This window comes from Triticum aestivum, chromosome 2D, assembly GCF_018294505.1.
Source record: "Triticum aestivum cultivar Chinese Spring chromosome 2D, IWGSC CS RefSeq v2.1, whole genome shotgun sequence".
NCBI lineage: Eukaryota > Viridiplantae > Streptophyta > Magnoliopsida > Poales > Poaceae > Triticum > Triticum aestivum.
This window is the reverse complement of record NC_057799.1, coordinates 323,422,735-323,441,112: the sequence shown is the minus strand read 5'-3', so window position 1 is coordinate 323,441,112 and position 18,378 is coordinate 323,422,735.

Below are 18,378 nucleotides of genomic sequence, written 5' to 3'. Positions count from 1 at the left end.
AGCCGAGCGGGAGGCGGCTCCCGTGTCCATGGCGGACACGGCGGCGCGGCGGCGTGCTGGGGAAGGAGAGGGGCGCGGGGTGGGCCGGCGGCCTGGCGCGGCTGGGCTCGGCCCGGCGGGCGCGCGCGTTTTTTTTTTAAAAAACGTTCCGCGGAAAATAGTTCATAGAAAAATAAATAAAAGTCAAAAAAATATAAAATAAATTTTCCCCGTCTAGTTAGAAAATCTAGAATAGGGTGAACATTTTTTAACACAAAATAAATATCTTGAAAACATGCAATATTTTTAATGCAATAAAAATTGCAAATAAAATCCAAATAAATTCCAATAAATGATTTTAACATTTTTCCTCCAGTATTTCAATTGCTTTGGAGAAGTCATATTTTCTCCTCTCATTTATTTTTAAAAGTGAAATATTTTTCCGGAGAGAAAATAATTAAAACCAAAATCCTCGTCTTATCATTTGATGAAAATCAAATATGAAAATTTAAGAAAATCCCCAACTCTCTCCGAGGGTGCTTGAGTTGCTTAGGATTTATCAAGTATTTGTCAAAATGCGATAAAATATGATATGCAATGATGATCTATGTATAACTTTCCAAATTGAAAATTTGGGATGTTACATGTTGCCAGCCGGCAGACTGTTCAACGAGGTGCGGGCCGACCCTGGAGCATGAGAGGTGCGTAGCGCACGGCGAAGCGATTGTTACCGCCGGCGATGCTGATGGCGGTGGTGTAGTCGGTGAGCCAGTCCTTCGGCTTCATGGTGCCGTTGTACTTGGGGGAGTCGCGGGGGAGCATGAACCCTTTGGTGAAGGGCTCACCCCGGATGCGTGGCCCGAAGCACGCCGGCCCGACGGGGCCGGTCTCCTCCAGCTCCTGGGAGAGGGCGAGTCGGTCGAGGCGGTGACGGGCGTCGGTGTCATCGATGGCGTGCGGGCCCAGCCGGTCGGTGACCGTGCCGCGGGGGGCCGGGTCGCCTCTAGTTGAACGCCGGCTGGGTTGGAGAAGAGGGTCGAGTCGGCATTGGACCTCCGAGGCCGGCTCGTCGCCCGAGCCGCCGACGGTCGTCGGGGTGGGGTTGCGCCGGGTCCGCGTGTGACCAAAGTGCGCCTCGCTGGGTGGTGAAGACGCCGTGTGCTGGTTGTCGCCGGGTCCAGCGACGCGGACGGAGCCAGATCCGGCCGGTCTGGCGAGCTGGTTAAGGCGGTCCTGCTGCGCGTTGGCCGCAGCGAGGAGGTCGTTCACCCTCTTGAGGCGGTCCTGCAGTTCTTCGCCCGCGAGCTGGTCCAGGCCGACCGCGGCTGCCTGGGCAGCGCGCATGTTCTTCACGGGAGTCTCGTAGATGGGAGGGATGGCGTCGAAGGCGCGCCCGATCGCGCCGCCCCGGGCCCGCACGGCGGCGACCCGGCTTTGCTCGGGTGCGTCCGGCGTGAAGCCGTAGGCGGCGTTGCGCTCCAGCTGAGTGGAGTCGAGGCGGCGCTGCGTGGCAGTGAGCGTCTCGGTGAGGTCCAGCAGGTGCGGGCGGTCCTCGTTGAGGCGAGTCCGGGCCTTGGCAAGGTCGGAGGCGTCGATGTCGGTGCCGGTGGGAACACGAAGGCTCTGCATCGTGGCGCGCAGCGGGTTGGGCGGGCTAGCCAACTCCGCTGCGGCCCTGGCTTTGGTGGCGTTCCTCGCTGCGCCGGACGAAGAAGCGGCGCCGGTGTCGGTGATGAAAACCTCCACGCAGAGGTCCATTGCCCCAGCGGGAGTGCCGCCGCTGAGGGAGAGAGGGGAGTCGGGAAAGTCAAGTACCTCGCTGGGGAACTTGTCGGCCGCAGGCGCGTCGGAGATGCGCGGCGCGGTGAAGGAGGCAGCGAGTGCGTCGATGACGTCGTACGCCAGCGTGACGGGCTCGTTGGAGTCGGAGAGGATCCCCGTCTGAAGCATGCTCCCGGCCGGGACCTCGAGCTGCCCCACGGTGGGCGCCAACTGTCGTGGTGGGCGCATGGTAGATGCCATGGGATGGCTAAAGATAGGAGGAGGCTCGAGGGCACTGGTGGGCTCTAGAGGCGAGGTCGGCATGAGCGAGCACGGGACGCAAGACATACTCAGGTTCGGGGCTCTCCGGGGAGATAACACCCCTAGTCCTGCCGAGTGTAGTTGATATGTATAAGTACAGAGTTGCTCCTAGAGCTGTATGGAGCGAGAAGGAGGCTGGCCAAGGCTTAGGCGGCTCCCTCTCCTCGGGTGTTGCTTGCTAGGTGTGTGAGTGGGTGGATGGGTGAGGGCATTGCCCGTATGCATGACGGCTCCTGGGGGGTTTTATAGGTCAACCCCCCAGGGGTACAGTGGTAATCTTAGAAGGCCATAGGGCCGGGTTGTCAGTGTCCAGGAAGTCCGGCGCTGGGACCCGCCGGGTGCCAGGTCTCGCCGGGTTCCTCGGGCGCGGGCCCCATGCGCCTAGGGGCACTGTGCGCCGTCTTGTCGATCGTCAGGGTGTGGCCAAATCGAGTCGGCTACAGTGTCGTTCCGTCAGGTTGCCGCTTGTTGGCGTCATGGGTGACGATGATTGCACTATTGCCACGCCGGCCCTGGTCAGCGAGTAGGTCGGGGGTACTGTTGCCACGCCCGGCTGACCAGAGGCATGCGGGCGGGGCACTGTGGCTTCGGTCATCAGTTGGTGGAGACTCGTCCCATCGTACGGCCGGGATGGGACGGCCGCTGACCCTCGGCCGGGTTGGAGAACACGCCAAGGGTGGAGCTGGCTTGCTGGGGAAGTCTTGAGTTGGTTGTTGGGGCCGAGTTGAGGAGTCCGGCCGGGTCAAGGGACTTGGCTGGGTTGAGCGACTCGGCCAAGTGCGAGCTGGATTGGGGGGCAAAGCTGGCCCCGTTGTTTTTGAAAAGGATCCGGGTTCCGTTGCCTGCCTGGGTTCATCCCCCCGACAGAGACGTAGGATGAAGATGGTCTCTCTCAAGCAACCCTGCAACCAAATAACAAAGAGTCTCTTGTGTCCCCAACACACCCAATACAATGGTAAATTGTATAGGTGTACTAGTTCGGCGAAGAGATGGTGATACAAGTGCAATATGGGTGGTCGATATAGGTTTTTGTAATCTGAAAATATAAAAATAGCAAGGTAACAAGCAATAAAAGTGAGCGTAAACGGTATTGCAATGCTAGGAAACAAGGCCTAGGGTTCATACTTTCACTAGTGCAAGTTCTCTCAACAATAATAACATAATTGGATCATATAACTATCCCTCAACATGCAACAAAGAGTCACTCCAAAGTCACTAATAGCGGAGAACAAACGAAGAGATTATTGTAGGGTATGAAACCACCTCAAAGTTATCCTTTCTGATCGATCTATTCAAGAGTCCGTAGTAAAATAACACGAAGCTATTCTTTCCGTTCGATCTATCCTAGATTTCGTACTAGAAGAACACCTTAAGACACAAATCAACCAAAACCCTAATGTCACCTAGATACTCCAATGTCACCTCAAGTATCCGTGGGTTTGATTATATGATATGCATCACACAATCTCAGATTCATCTATTCAACCAACACAAAGAACTTCAAAGAGTGCCCCAAAGTTTCTACCGGAGAGTCAAGACGAAAATGTGTGCCAACCCCTATGCATAGATTCCCAAGGTCACGGAACCCGCAAGTTGATCACCAAAACATACATCAAGTGAATCAATAGAATACCCCATTGTCACCACGGGTATCCCACGCAAGACATACATCAAGTGTTCTGAAATCCTTAAAGACTCAATCCGATAAGATAACTTTGAAGGGAAAACTCAATCCATTACAAGAGAGTAGAGGGGGAGAAACATCATAAGATCCCACTATAATAGCAAATCTCGCGATACATCAAGATCGTGCCGAATCAAGAACACGAGAGAGAGAGAGAGAGATCAAACACATAGCTATTGGTACATACCCTCAGCCCCGAGGGTGAACTACTCCCTCCTTGTCATGGAGAGCGCCGGGATGATGAAGATGGCCACCGGTGAGGGATCCCCCCTCCGGCAGGGTGCCGGAACAGGGTCCCCATTGGTTTTTGGTGGCTACAGAGGCTTGCGGCGGCGGAACGCCCGATCTAGGTTTCTTTTCGGGGGTTTCTATATTTATAGGGAATTTTGGCGTCGGGAACAAGTTAGGGGGGGTCTTTGAGGCGGCCACGAGGTAGGGGGGTGTGCCCAGGGGTAGGGCGCGCCCCCACCCTCGTGGGTGCCTCGGGAGTCTTCTGGTCCATCACCAATACTCCGTGGGCTTCTTCTGGTCCAACAATAATCTCCGTGAAATTTCAGGTCAATTGGTACTGGGCTCTAGGTTAATAGGTTAGTCCCAAAAAATCATATAAAATAGCATATAAATGCATATAAAACATCCTAGATGGATAATATAATAGAATGGAACAATAAAAAATTATAGATACGTTGGAGACGTATCAATAGGTTCATCATCACTTGAAGCATCGTCACCAGTGTCTAATTTGAATGATTTCTCAGATGATCCATAAGCAACGAATGCATTGCTTCTCCCTATCCTTCTATGAAGGTCTTCACCTTCTGATTCTGATTTGGAAGTCTCATCTTCAGATTCCAGAGTCATGTCAGCACATGCACTATTCAACTGAGATAATCTCTTCATATTTGATTTGATGGTTGCTCTTGCTTTCACGTCAATGAGTGGTATCATCGAAGAGGATGAGGAAGATTCATTCTTCTTCGAGAGCTTAGTATGACGATCCATTCGAGTGAATCCACTGTAGTGAAGATATTTCCATATGTTGCTAGGTTTTCCTTCCTAGCTAAGATAGTCTACTATGATATGACCAAATTGTTTGCACTTGAAGAACTTCATTTCTTTCGGAGGTAACCTCCTTGATGATTCAGGCAAATCAAAATCGTCATCATTCCTGAAGCACAAGTTCTGTCTTCTGAGATCACTTAGCTTTTCTGTGAGCATTTCCAGTTCCCTTGTGATAGTGTGTTGATTCTCGACATCTTCTTCTTCTTCTTCTTGTGAACTGCCATAGTGTGAGAGAATTTCTCCTTCACTTTTTGAAAAAGATTCTTGATCTGCATTTTCTAGTTCCGTCTTTTCTTCATGAATCGACAACAACGTCATAACCTCCGCATAATGAGTTCTTCATAGTCTGGTCTTTGCTTGATTTCTGATATGGTGGGATCAAAGATTGAGTCAAGAGCGCTCAGCAGCTTGTTGACCACATCCCTATTGGTGATGTCACTTACTCCTTGTTCATGAAGTCTTTCAACAATATTGGTCAACCGATCCATGAGTTCCATAGCACTTTCCTTACGAAGGCTTCTAAAGCCAGTGAACATAGCACGAAGCATATGAGTGTGGGGGTTTGTTTTGGCAATGAATTCATCATGAGCATTTTTGATGGCATCCCAGAGTTGCTTTGCAGTGTCAAGCGTTCAAAATCGAATGAAAATGTCTTTCAAGATACTTTCACAGATAATATCTTTTGCTTGTGTATTTAACCGTAGCACAACTTTGTCATTAGAAGTTGGAGCATCAGGTTGCTGAATGGTATACCCATCTCCACAATCTGCCACATATCTAGGTTGATGGCTTGAAGTCTGATCCTCATTCTTTCTCTCCAGTACAGATAGTCATTTCCATCAAAGATAGGAAATCTTTCAAAGTGCGAGGACCTACCTGCATACGACATACTCAAAACTCCAGGGCCGTTAGACCTTTAATAGACAAAGACAGGGAGTACCTGCTCTAATACCAATTGTTGGGACCGAGAATATATCGACTAGAGGGGCGGGGGTGAATGAGAGATTCAAAAATTGGACATGTTGGAGCGGGGTGGCTATTTATAGCCACAACCTTCCCTAATGGGAAATGACCAAATTGGACATGTGGAGCAGCCAATGGCCGAACGACACGAGTCCAACGGTCAGATTTTGAGCACAACGGTAACATTACTTATGGAGCAAGTAATGCTAACTCCTCAATTCAAATATCTCCTGCAGCACGAAGAACAACGCCTACTGCTGCCAGGTAATCATTCGAAGCATAAAGAGATTTCTCTCGCATATTTCATAGGATTCAGGCTAAGCATCACAGCAGATCTAAGCTTCGAGAACCTACACCCTCTTTATAGTATAGAGGCCCTATGACTCAAATAAATGAAAGAAGAACAACGAAATGAATACTATGTCTTCACTTTGTCTTCGAGATCCATTCACTGCAGTCATTTTCCTTCGGACAAAATCTCTGAACTACTTGCTTCACGTCAGTAATAATTTTTGAGGGGCTAACTCCTTCACATCAATCATTTCGTCTACAATTCTTCAATAAATGTAGCTCATTCTTCTCTGCAATGCAGATATTCTTCGATGAAGTTCCTCAAACTTGACACCGGAGACAGCATTCTCTTTGGTTCTGCATGGAGTATTTCCCTCTGTATGCAATAGCAAACAAATCAGTCCAGGCCTGTTTCTGTCAACAATCTCCAAAACACAGGAGGGCAAATATTGCACCAACAATTAGCTTTCTCTTGTTTGGCGCTTAAATCCTCCAACTCTTGCTGTTACACCAGAAAGTATGCATCTGAATTCTGTAGGGACTTCCTCAGTCCTTTGGATTCTTGTCGCAACATAGTTGATTGATGTATTTCAACTTGTATCTGAGACTGAAGAAGCCAAACTAATTCAGGCAGCGAGTTCGAAGAGCTTGTGCCAGCAGTAGTGGCCAGTAACTTGAACTCTACATCAAGACAAGACTTTGGGGTTGCCTCACTGTCTTCAAGATAGTTTTTATCAGCTTTCTTGGAGACCACACTACTGCAGGATGGTCCAAACATGAGACTACAATTAGAGACCCTTCAAGGAAACTATGTGCGATGCATTAATCGCAAACGGTGATGTAAAAAACCCATCAAAATGACACGAAACATTTGCGATGGCGGAGACATCAAACATGATTCATATTATAATTGCGTGTGCGATGTGTGGCATACTATTCTCTCCAATGAAATGTTTGCGACGAGCCAGAACAACAGAAACGGGCAGCCAAATGAAGTTGTGTGCGATATACGGCATACAGTTCACTCAGATGAACTGTTTGCGATTAGGGAATGCAACAGAAACAGTCACCCAGATCAAGGTGTGTGCGATAGAGGGCATACAGTTCACTCGGATGAACTGTTTGCGATTAGGGAATGCAACAGAAACGGTCACCCAGATCAAGGTGTGTGCGATAGAGGGCATACAGTTCACTCGGATGAACTGTTTGTGTTGAGCCAAGAGAACAGAAATGTGCACAAGAAAATTAAACATCCAATTACATAGGTGGCCAGTACACACATGACATTTGCACACCCCAAAGTAACTATTACATGCATAATTAACTAGGATAAACGATCATATGATCATCATCTACTTCTTCTTGTGATGCTTGACGCCACTGCTCTACTGGTGGCTCGATCCGGCCTCGTCGATTACAGGAAGGAGGTAATCCCTCATGTCAACGATCTGCATGTGCATCTCGTAGCATGTGTACACGTTCTTGGCCGCGAGCCTGAGGCGAGCTTCCTCCAATTGCCGCATCTAGGCCCCGTGCTAGGATACATGATATGTTATGTTGGTATCCTGCTTCATCTTTTCATAGTAGGAGTTGATGATGGCCGAGGCGAGTTCAACCAGGGAGTCCTTCTTTCCCCGAACCTTGTAGTGGCCATGGATTTCGACAAGGTTCTTGCAGGCTATGTCCGTAACCTTGAGCACTTTTACATCGATGGAGGTTTCCACTGTAGCGAACTTGTAGTTCACTACTGTAGCATGCTGCTAACAAGTCACTATGATCAGAGACCCTTCGATGAAACTGTGTGCGATGCATTAATCACAAACGGGGATGTAAAAACCGTCAAAAAGGGTGCAAAACGTTTGCGATGGCAGCGCCATCAAACACGGTTCAGATTTTAGTTGCGTGTGCGATTTAGGGCACATGGTTAACCCGTTCAAACTGTTACAGAAACGGGTAGCCATATCAATGTGTGTGCGATATACGGCATACAGTTCACTCCGATGAACTGTTTGCTACTAGGGAGTGCAACAGAAACAGTTAGCTAGATCAAGGTGTGTGTGATATAGGGCATACGGTTCACTCGGAGGAACTGTTTTCGATTAGCGAACACAACAGAAATGGTTCAACTTAACAAGATTTGTGTGATACGTGGCAAACAGCCGACTCGGATGAACTGTTTGCGATGAGAAATTACAACACAGACGGTTAATACAGTTAGTTCGTGTGCGATTTTGTGTGTACAAAAAACTTTGAAAAATGCAAACTAGTTGCTTGCGGTGGCTAGGAGTATCGCACACGATGCGTCTGCGAGTACTCGCGTGTGATGATTAGTAAGTTACACATACGTTTCCTTATGTTAAAACTTGTGTGATAAATAACACATGGCACCGGATACGATATTCGGGTTGTGTGTGTGCTCCACTTAGTCTTCCCGCGCTCAAGCGAATGCTTCCCGCGCTCCAGCAAATGCTTTTCGCGCTCCACATGGGTAAATTGTAAAATCCACGCCTCTTCCCTCACCGGTTTCTCGCTACTAGCTAATGGCTTGCTGCATATAACCAAGGCGGCAATGCACCGCCGCGACACTCTGCGCACATCTAGTCCTCACCCATCTACCATTAGTTATTCCAAGCATGCCAGGCAACAATCAAAGCTTCGACGTCGATGCCTACATGCATTACATCTTCGGTGAGGAGAGCGAGCCGGAGCAGGTCGGGGAGCAAGAGCTTCATCGGCCGGTGCATGCACCATGGCCCATCGGCAGCGATATCGGCGTGTCAGTCCTTCGGGGCACAATCGACATATTGCAGAGGAGGTGTGATGAATAGTTCGCCATCCACCACGCAAAAGATCCAGAGCTGCTCGGTGGCATGATCGATGACCCACCCGAAGAGCCACTGTTACCAGTGCTCATCGAGAGCCTGATGCCCTGCAAGGAACGGGCAGAGGACCTCTGCGATTCAGTCAAGACACAGGCAGCCTGCGGCTTCATCATTACCCGCGGCGGCCGTGTCAACCTCGATCCCGATGATGTGGTGGCCAGGCTTAAGCACATCCTTGGTGGAGTTGACGTCCCCGACGAAGTAGAACATCGCCAACATGATATCTTAAGGATGCAGGTGATCGCAGGAATTTGCTACCAGGCCAGAGACATGGAAATGGAGCGGTTCTGCGGAGTTGTCATGCGCGCGATTGCACGCTGTCAAGGACTTCTGGAAGAAGCCCAGCAGCCCCAAGAGCCTTCTAGTGCCAGCAGCTCCGTAGGCGGAGGCGGGTCGGGACACTTGGAGTGAACGACCGCAAGGGTTCTATGCTAATCATGGAGTCCAAGAAGACCATCGTCGGAAGGCCGCCAGCTCAGCTTTTTAGCTTATATTTTATTATAATTATATGCATATGTAGGTCGTGAGTGTTCTGGGCCTTGCCGCATGTGGCATTTTAAATTATCCTGAATATGTAAGACAATTATTAAGAATTATTAACCGTTGCCATTGTAAATTTGCCTCAACGGCGAGTAGAGCGCGCGCAGGGACGCCAGAGCGAAGTGCGCGGCGGCCGCCTCAACGGCGAGCAACCACATGGTCAACCTTCTGCCATCAATAAATTTTGACCTTGTTTCTCGTCACATTGTAGATCACAACACAATAAGTAATTGCAAATCTGTTCACACCTATCAAACTAATAAGTGTTCACACTTAGCACAGGGCTATAAAAACTACCCACTCGAAAATTACTTCACAGTTCTTCTCCTCATCACCCACAAAACTGGTCTTTCCTATCAAGTCGTTCCGCCATGACCTTTAGGAGGAGTTTAGGGTGGACATATAACCAGGCAGCAAAGACCAATGCCGCGGAAGCACTAGAGAGCTCCCACCGCGAAGCCGCAGCCGCAGTAGAGATGTACCGGCGTGCCGCGGAGCCCTCGAACGAGCTCTCACGGGCATGCGACGGCTCTCATAAGCGCATTCGCGACGTCGGCCATCCCGACGAGCCGGCGTTCCTGAAGTCCTTCACCGGCAACGACGACATTCTCGCTGGCGTCACTACGTAGCAGGAGCTGGTCGACAGCTTGATGAAGCTGCTCAAGATCAACGATGCCTCAGTTGACAAGGCGACTGGCCTCGTCGAGCAACTCATGGGTGACAATGCGAAGCTCCTCAATTTGCTCACCGAGAAGGAGGAGGAGATTGCCGGCTGGAAGATGCTGCATGAGCAGAGCAGTGCCTCGGAGATGACGCTGAAAGCGGTCGTCGAGGAACTGATGGGTGGCTTGAGGAAGCTCTGGATCGAGTGCGAGCAGGAGGTGGAGGAATCCGTGGCTGCTTTCAAGCAAAGTTGTGAGGAATTGAAGAAGGAGCTGGAGGATTTCGTCGCCCGGCGATCCATCGACAAGTAGAGACAGTAGCGACCAGATCGTTGTCTGCAATTTCCGTCTTCTCTTGCCCCTATGTCTTCCGGGCTTTGCCACATGTGGCATTTTAAATTATCTGGAATATGTAAGACAATTATTATATGCGCCATTGTAAATTTGTCTTCATATTATCAGTTGCCATTTTATTTGTGATCGTATTATCCGTTGCCCTATGTGGCAATTTAAATTAGGGCGGAATACTAGTTGAAAACATGAACAAAGCAAATGCTACCATGGGATCACAAGCAAACACCGTCCGTCCAGGTGCTTTAATTAACCCATTAATTGAGAAGTTGTGAGCGAGGCGGCTAGCGGCTGGTGCATGGAGGTCAAAGAGTGTCGGAGTAAATGGCCACGGGTAGCCTAACCGACTCCCCTGCCTCTTCTAAAAATTATCAGGCCAATCAAGCCTTCAAGCATCCAGAGCATGGGGCCGCCTTCCTCTGGCCGGCTATCCCCAAGGCCGACTACCAGAAGGCGACCCGGCCTCAAAAAACCTTCCCGAAGAAAGCTACGAGATGGCCGACTCCAGGAAGCCGGCCCCAAGAGGACCGACTCCCAGAAGCCGGCCATGAAGAAGACCGACTCCCAGAAGCCGGCCAAGATTGCGCCTACCAAGACTGCACCCACATAACGGTGATAAGATGGGGCGTGGCCGCAGTACAGCCTACCACCCCCGAATCCTGGAGCAAGCATGGCCAAAGGGCGCCGTACGGGTCAGCCATCCCCCGTCCGGCGCGGCACTGTAGCCATGTCGACCTCGACGTCACCCACGACAGACGCCAGTACGACTCGCGGGCGGCGGGCCCCTTTAGCCAGAGAGACGCTCGAAGGCGGCCCGGCCTCCCCTAGTCAGCCTGGGGCATAGCCGGCCCCCAATAGCCGGCTACCTCCCTCCCTCGAAACATGTGCATCATTAAGGAGACAAGACGAGGTGAGGCTACAGTGAGAGCCCGCAAGGCGGCGGCACTGTAGCCACGCTTACCTCGACAAAGCCCTCGTCATCAGGGGCGAGGCAACAGTAACCAGCCGCCGACCAGGCCCCCAGGCGGTGGGACCGGCCTGTCGGCCAAGAGGTCGGCAGCCTGCGGGACCCACCAGTCGGCGGGCCCCAACGGCCGGCGGAGAAGCCGGCGAGCACAGACACTGACGGCTGGGACCCGAGCCAGCTGGATTACCATTGTACCCATGGGGGGTAGGCCTATATAAATCCCCCGGGACACCCATGCAAAGGGTTGATCTCATAGAGTTTTACACACCACATAGAGAGAAAAGGAGAGCTAGCCTTGCCCTTCTTCTTCCCCTAGCAAAACAGCTCAAGGAGCACCTGTAGCTACTTGTGTTGATCTAGTGATCATGCAGAGACCCCGCAGAGCAGGACTAGGGGTGTTATCTCCACGGAGAGCCCCGAACCTGGGTAAGATCCACCGGCGTGCATGTCTTCGCCTTATCCCGTTTCCAGGCACCGGCGATATCTTACTGGCTCCCACAATGATAAGCCACCCGTTGGCATATGTCGCACCTACTACCCGACATTTGGGGCCCACCATGGGGCCAGGTGCACTGTCATCTGGAGACCTGTTCTGGACGGGAACCCTTTTCCTCCCCCGCGAGCGTAGCCAGCCCGCTACGCCCGATGGTGCTTGCCCTGACGCGCAACAAGGCGTCGACGACGCCTACGCGTGAGCTGCCTCGCCGACCTTCTTGGCGAGACTCGCATCTCCGACGAGCCCGCGTCCGACGCGGGCACAGACTACCCCGAGAGCCGCCTCGTCAGCCTCCTCGACCAGCTTCACGTCTCCAGCAAGCTTGCTGTCGACTTGGAGTCGGTCGGCTCCACCGACCCGATGCTTGTCGACTCCGACACGGCATCGCTTGACGCCTTCCCCACCGACGTGGTGATCATCGACGACCCTCTCCCTCGAGCCGACAGTGGCAGCAGCGCTGTCACTGAGGTGCTGGTCATCAGCCACGGCACCGTCTCGGGCGAGAACGCCCACGACGCCCTACAAGCGGCGCTGCACGACTTGTCCGTCCCCATCCCGGCCGACGCCGATGCCGAGACTCTAGAGGCACGCCGCCTCGCCCTCATCGCGGGGGGCCAGAAGATAGCATCCATGAGATGCCTCACTGAGGCTCACCAGCGCGAAGTCGACCGCGCCGCCTTTGGTACGTCGCCTCCTGGCGGGCCGAGCCGAGCCGGCCCCGTCAAGAAGCGCGGCGCGACCATCGCCAGCATGCTGGGAGCAGACCGCCCAGTCTACGCCACACCACTCGAGAACCTGCGTGCCGCTCAGGCGGCCGCAGAAGAGCTGAATGGGCTGGGGGCTGATGAGCTCCCCTACATGACTAGACGCATCCAGCAGCTGATCGACGCGGCCGCAGAACGGCATGAAGCCGGCGCCCGCGCTGAGAGTCCTGCCCCGCGTCGAGAACATGCTGCGACGTCTCGGACGCCGACTGCAAGCGGCTCCCGCACAAGGAAAGACAAGGAGCCGGCTGCTAGCCGCAGCCGGACTCGGGTCACCATCGAGCGCGACGCAAATGGCCGCCCCCGAGCGGTGGAACGACAAGGCAATCCGTCTCCCCCCGCCTCGTGGGGAGAGATATCCCACCCCGCCGCCTGTCATGCATCCGACTCTCGGTGGCCGACTAGGCCACCGCAAAGGAGTCGGCGAGAATGATGCCCGCCATCGGATCGACCGCCTAGCGTGATCCCTGGCGCTAGAAGAAGAAGATGATGTCAGCCCGCCTTGCTTTGGCCCCCGCATCTGCGACGAGCCCTTCCCCAAAGGGTTCTCACTCCCCAGAGACACGCCAAAATACAATGGCTCCGTGAAGCCGGAAGATTGGCTGATCGACTACTCAACCGCAGTCAGCATAGCAAACGGCAACAGGCGCGTTGCCGTGAAGTACGTCCCTCTCATGCTTCAAGGCACGGCACGCACCTGGCTGAACCGCCTCAAGCCCTACAGCGTCAACAGCTGGCTAGACTTCACGGAAGTCTTCGTACGCAACTTCACCAGCACATACAAGCGGCCTCGACTACCTCACGCGTTGGGCCGAGCTCCGCAACTCCTGTGAGGGGGTGCACGAGGTTCAAGCCATAGAATACTTCACCACCGGGTGCCGAGAGGGCACCCTCCTCAAGCACCGACTCCTCTGCGACGAGCCGACTACCCTCGACGAGCTGCTGGTCATAGCAGACAAGTACGCCACGGCCGACTCCTCGATGAAGACCGAGCTCCGAGTGGACGCCTCTGGAAAGGTGCTTGCTCCGGCTCCCAAGACGCCGGCTGGTGACTCCAACCGACGCCCCTACCAGAACGACCACAAGCGCAAGGCCCCTATGCCGCCTTCCACCAGTCGGCAGGTGGCCACCGTCGAAGACGAGCAGCCCGAAGAGCGGCCCGCTCCCAAGAAGAAGGGCGGCAGGCCGGCTTGGCAGCCGGCCTTCTCCTACGAGCAAACTCTCGATGCCCCCTGCAAGTTCCACAGCGGCGCGAAGCCGTCCAACCACACGACCCGGAAGTGCCATTGGCTCACGCGGATCTCCAAGGGCGAGGGGCTGGTGCAGCCTCCGCCTCCCGGCCCGCCGCCTCCAGCCCCTCAATAGCCGGCTGTTCGACAGCAGTCGGAGCCATTCAGGATGAGTTCCCAGATGAGCACACCGCCTACGTCGTCTTCATGAGCCAGATTGAAGACAAGCGCAGTCGGCGCCGACAGCACCAAGAAGTCAACGCGGTCGCCTCCAGCAACCCCGAGTTCATGCATTGGTCTGAAAGGCCTATCAGCTGGAGCCGGGCCGATCACCCAGAGGTGATGCCGTCTCCCGGCTCCTACGCATTGGTGTTGGACGTCACCCTTGCGACGGAAAGGCGAGCTGCCCGTTTCTCCCGCGTGCTGATTGATGGTGGAAGCAGCATCAACATACTGTACCGCGACACCATGGAGAAGCTGAACCTCAAGGCGAAGCAGCTCATGCCAAGCCGGACTGTATTCCATGGCATCGTACCCGGTCTGTCCTGTTCCCCAATCGGCAAGATCAAGATGGATGTTCTCTTCGGAGACAAGGATCACTTTCGCCGAGAAGCGATCTGGTTTGAAGTTGTGGATCTGGAAAGCCCTTACCACGCCTTTCTTGGCCGACCTACCCTGGCCAAGTTCATGGCTGTGCCCCACTACGCCTACCTCAAGATGAAGATGCCGAGTTCAAAGGGGATCATCACTATAGCCGGAGACTACAAGAAGTCCATCGAGTGCGCTGCAGCCAGCAGCCGACTGGCCGAGTCCCTCGTGGTTGCTGAAGAGAAGAAGATGTTGGACCGAGTCATGGCCATGGCCGGCAAGCAACCGGCCCTGTCCCCCAGCCCCAAGGAATATGATGCTCAGGGCTCCTTCCAGCCGGCCAAGGAGACAGAGAAGATACCTCTGGACCCGGAGAACCCGGAGAGGTTTGCTGTCATTGGTGCAAACCTGGACAGTAAATAGGAAGGCGAGCTCATCGACTTCCTCCGTGAGAATCGAGACATCTTTGCATGGTCCCCAAAGGACATGCCGGGTGTTCCAAAGGATTTCGCCGAGCACAAGCTACACGTCCGAGCGGACGCGAAACCAGTCAACCAGCCTCTCCGCCGACTGTCGGAGGAGAAAAGAAGGATCGTAGGAGAAGAGATAGCCCGGCTCTTGGCCGCCGGCTTCATTATGGAGGTGTTTTTTCCAGGGTGGCTTGCCAACCTGGTCTTGGTGTTGAAGAAGAACAACAAATGGCGTATGTGTATAGATTACACCAGCCTCAACAAAGCCTGCCCCAAAGATCCGTTTGCCCTACCACGGATTGATCAAGTGATAGACTCCACAGCCGGATGCAAGTTGTTGAGTTTCTTGGATGCTTACTCAGGATACCACCAGATCAAGTTGGACCCAGCCGACCGCCTGAAGACCGCCTTCGTCACACCATTCAGAGCTTTCTGCTACCTGACTATGACATTCGGCTCGAGGAATGCCGGTGCCACTTTTCAGCGTTGCATGCAGAAATGCCTCCTCAAGCAACTCGGTAGAAATGCCCACGTCTATGTAGATGATATTGTGTTGAAGACGGAGAAGCGCGGCACCCTGCTGGAAGACCTCAGAGAAACATTTGCCAACTTGCGCCGATTCCAGATCAAGCTCAACCCCGAGAAATGCGTGTTCGGAGTACCAGCCGGCTAGCTTCTAGGCTTTTTGGTCTCCGAATGGAGCATTGAGTGCAACCCAGTGAAGATCAAGGCCATTGAGAGAATGGAGATTCCCACCAAGTTGCGAGACGTTCAGAAGTTCACCGGGTGCCTGGCCTCCCTAAACCGCTTTATCAGCCGGCTACGGGAGAAGGCTCTCCCCCTGTACCGACTCATGAAGAAGTCCACCCACTTCGAGTGGAACGACCAAGCAGACCATGCCTTCCACGAGTTGAAGAAGATGCTGACCACTCCACCTGTCCTGGCAGCGCCGACTGAGAAGGAGCCCATGCTCCTCTACATTGCTGCGACTAGCCGAGTGGTCAGTACAGTCATCATGGTCCAGCGCCCAGAAGAAGGCCGAGCTCAGTTAGTTCAGAGGCCGGTATATTATTTAAGCGAAGTACTGTCCACCTGGAAGCAAAACTACCCGCATTACCAGAAGATGCGCTATGGAGTGTACTTCGCCGCCAAGAAGCTGAAGCCCTACTTTCAAGAGCATCCCATCACGGTCGTATGCACTGCCCCGCTTGCCGAGATCATAGGCAACCGGGATGCATCCGGTCGGGTGGCTAAGTGGGCCATTGCGCTGGCTCCTTACACAATCTTCTACCAGCCCCGCACCGCCATCAAGTCCCAAGTATTGGCCGACTTCCTTGTCGACTGGGCCGAGACCCAGTACCTACCGCCGGCTCCCGACTCCACTCATTGGCGGATGCACTTCGACGGATCCAAGATGCGCACCGGCTTGGGAGCCGGCATCGTCCTCACCTCTCCCAAGGGTGACAAGCTCAGATACACATTGCAAATCCATTTTGCCGCCTCCAACAATGTGGCTAAGTACGAGGCGCTCATACACGGGCTCCGGCTAGCCAAAGAGCTCGGCATACGCCGGATGCTGTGTTATGGCGACTAGGATTTGGTGGTCCAGCAGTCATCTGGCGACTGGGACGCCAAGGACACAAACATGGCGAGCTATTGATTCTTCGTCCAGCAAATTAGCGGATACTTCGAAGGGTGCGAGTTCCTCCATGTGCCACGGGCCGACAACGAGCAAGCAGATGCCCTGGCACGGATCGGCTCCACCCGACAAGCTATACCAACTGGTGTCTCTCTCCAGCGCCTCCTCAAACCGTCTATCAAGCCGTCTCCAGAATCAGACTCTATCTTCGTATCGCCTGCCCCTGATGCAGTTGGATCCGATTGGGGGAACCCAGCAGGTGGCTCGGGGATTTCGACAAGCGGCCCGGAGACTGCCGTAGTCGCACCCGGCTCGGGGACTTCAGAACCCGGCCCGGGGACTGCAGCAGTCGGCCCGGGGACTGCAACGACACAACAGGTGGTGGCCGACTCCAACTCTCCACCACCCAACCCACCCACCCGGGTCACAGTAGCCGTACTGACAACAGAAGAAGTCACAACTCCATCATGGGCCCAGCCCATCCTCAACTTCCTAGTAAACAGAGAGCTGCCGACCGATGAGATCCCGGCAAGACTAGTGCAACGCCGAGCCGGAGCATACGCAATAATAAACAGAGAACTTGTTAAGTGTAGCATCACTGGAGTCTTCCAGCGCTGCGTCGAGCCAGAGAAGGGCATAGCAATCCTCAAGGATATCCACCAAGGCGTGCGGCCACCACGCGGCCTCAAGATCACTTGTCGCCAAAGCTTTCTGCCATGGTTTCTTCTAGACGGCTGCTTTGGAAGACGCCAAGGAGTTAGTCAAATGCTGCAAAGGATGCCAAGTCTTCAGCTCCAAGCAACACCTGCCGGCTTCTGCACTCAAGACAACCCCCCTCACCTGGCCCTTTGCCGTTTGGGGGCTGGACATGGTGGGCCCATTCAAGACAGCCCGCGGCGGCATGACACATCTGCTTGTCACCATGGACAAATTCACCAAGTGGATTGAAGCAAAGCCAATCAAGAAGCTGAACGGGCCGACTGCCGTGACATTCATCGCAGACATCACTACTCGGTATGGTGTACCACACAGCATCATCACCGACAACGACACGAATTTTGCGAGCACATTTCTGCGCGACACAGGGCATCCGACTGGACTTAGCGTCCGTTGCCCACCCGCAGTCAAACGGCCAGGTCGAGCGAGCAAACGGCCTCATCCTCTCCGGCATCAAGCCCCGACTAGTCGTACCACTGGAGCGTTCGGCCGGCTGCTGGCTCGATGAGCTGCCGGCTGTCCTCTGGATTCTGCGTACTACCCCGAACAAGTCAACTGGCTTCACTCCTTTCTTCCTTGTATATGGTGCCGAGGCTGTCATTCCAACTGACATCGAGTTCGACTCGCCTCGGGTCACCATGTACACGGAGGCGGAGGCCAAGGAAGCGCGAGAAGACGGCATCGACCTGCTGGAAGAAGGCCGGCTGTTAGCACTCAGCCGGTCCGCCATCTACCAGCAGGGTTTGCGCCGTTACCACAACCGGAAGGTCAAGCCAAGATCCTTCCAAGAGGGCGATCTTGTGCTACGGCTGATCCGGCGAACAACCGGCCAGCACAAGCTCTCGGCCCCTTGGGAAGGCCCTTTCGTCATCAGCAAGGCCCTAGGCAACGACTCCTACTACCTGATCGACGCACAAAAGCCGAGAGCATGCAAGAGGGATGATTTCGGGAAGGAGTCAGAACGACCATGGAACGCCAATCTCCTAAGAAGATTTTACAGTTAAAAGCAGTA